At 35.3% G+C, this 2036-nt stretch overlaps 1 pseudogene; it reads right to left on the bottom strand.

Moving 5' to 3' along the window:
* Window positions 1-1148: 1148 nt before the first annotated feature.
* On the bottom strand, window positions 1149-1781 carry LOC147406124 (deSI-like protein At4g17486 pseudogene; annotated as a pseudogene).
* Between the last annotated feature and the right edge of the window lie 255 nt (window positions 1782-2036).

Genomic DNA, 2036 nt, shown 5'->3' with positions numbered 1-2036 from the left:
ACCTTAATTAGAAAAGGTTTGAATGGTCCAGCCTATAATGATCGTTGGATTAAGATGGACTGTGTCATTTTGAATCATTGCCACAATTAGAATGGATTTTTTATTGGGTTGGTGCATCCAGTGATATAATAGCCTTGAGTTAGATAAAAAAAGGTCTGATCGTCTTGAGGATGAGGTTGTTATTTACTAATCTTAGCATTTGAAGAGTACTCTTTTCCAAAAAGACAATCCAGGAACACCCTCGATAAGTTCAATTCATAGCCTCTAGGAAGGTTCTTAGACTCTATATTTATTACATACGATACAATCTTTCTGGCCACCATTTCCCAAGTGCACCTACTTTTCGAGCGTACCCAATCAGACGGTACATGGTAACTTGGTTTGATATACCATATAAGTACGAGGCTAGGGTTGTAGCTTTCATAAATGGTTTAGCTTCCTATAAGGAGACCGACCACATACTAGTATTACATTGGCAATCGAGACATCAGACTTTACGACTTATAGTAGGAGATAGGCTCAGGTCGCTTCAGCATGGATGCATTGATATACCTTTCAAGATCACCTGATCAAACACTACTGATGCCCCAATTTTATATATCATAGAGTTACATGATTGGAGTTGTGATTTTCGTCGCATCCCACGAGGAGATCGAGCCACACACTAGTACCACATTGGCTAGAAGGGACATGCAAGTGTGCGTGCATCATAAATTAGACATGTTAGTTATGTAGGCAAATAGGGTGGGGTGCGCTCGAAGCATTTTCATAAATATAAAGGCCCATGGGCTAAATCAAGCCATCAAACCATGGACATTAGAAAAATATAATCATAAAACCTAAATATCCAAAACATCAAGATCAAAATTAAGGCATGCACATCAAAGATAGATTTGTTAGGATCATAGCATATTAGATAGGCAATCAATCAGGATAGGGCAAAAGAGAACAAAGAGGATCAATCAATCAATATAGCACAAAACAATATCAATCATTAAGGTTGGCACAAGAACTTCAGTCAGGATCAAAAATCACAAATACCTTTCTTTTATTTTTTCATCTTTTTATTTTTTTATTGTTTTTTTGAAATTTATAAACCTTAGATTTCAATCCCAACCACAACACCATTAAAGCATCATGATCGAAGATCAAACTCGAATCAAAGTAGGAGGAGAATGACATCTATGCCTATTACTATTATTTCTGATTCCAACAGAACTAGAAGAAGAAATGAGCCTACTTGAATAGCTACTCAAGTTCTTCCTTTCTATCTTGTAAAATCTGTCATCCGATTTTGATCTATGATGTCGAACCTTCACCTCAATCATTGATGCAGGAAGAACATGATTACAAAGCAAACCAATTTCGGCAAGTTGATTGACCAAACAAGGAATCGTTTCCCCTAACAATTTGAGACAAGCTTCATTGCAGAAGTAATTATAGTTCTTTGAGATGAGATTGTACATATGTCCCGTATATTCTTCCACGAGTTTCTCCATGATTGATCAATCCTCTTTGGGACCTAGATCTATTCTTTCAATCAAGATCGATTTACGGAATGTGAATCCAGGGCATTATTTTGATTCTCCTTCGAAGATCCTTGTAGTTGGATAATCGCGTGCACCAAAAGCATATTCTACACCATGAACTTCAGCACCAAAATAATATACTCCTAGACCAAGCCAATAAGTATAACCATTGATGGGCGTAAGATCATATACATTGAGATATACATGAACAAATCCAGATCTTCTCTTTTTAAAGATGATTTTGTTGATCATTTTTCAGAGAGTGAAATACTTTTAAGAGATCATTTTGAAATTTCTTTGAAATCGAAACCTGATCGAAAGAAACTTCTTGTGTTATAGCTTTTCAAGGTTTTGAATTATTTATTTATTTTAATAATTTTAGAAGAACTCTCTCTCTTATTTTGTTTCCAATGGCAGAGGAAAGCATCGCCCTCTCTTTCTCTACATAAATTCTGTTATCCTCATTTCATTATTTTTTTGTAAAATCTTAAATTATTTTTGATCACC

Source organism: Akebia trifoliata, chromosome 3, assembly GCF_017979445.1.
Source record: "Akebia trifoliata isolate Shusen 1 chromosome 3, ASM1797944v1, whole genome shotgun sequence".
In the NCBI taxonomy this organism is placed as follows: domain Eukaryota; kingdom Viridiplantae; phylum Streptophyta; class Magnoliopsida; order Ranunculales; family Lardizabalaceae; genus Akebia; species Akebia trifoliata.
Note: the sequence above shows the minus strand (reverse complement) of the source record. Positions and strands in the feature narration are given on the sequence as shown.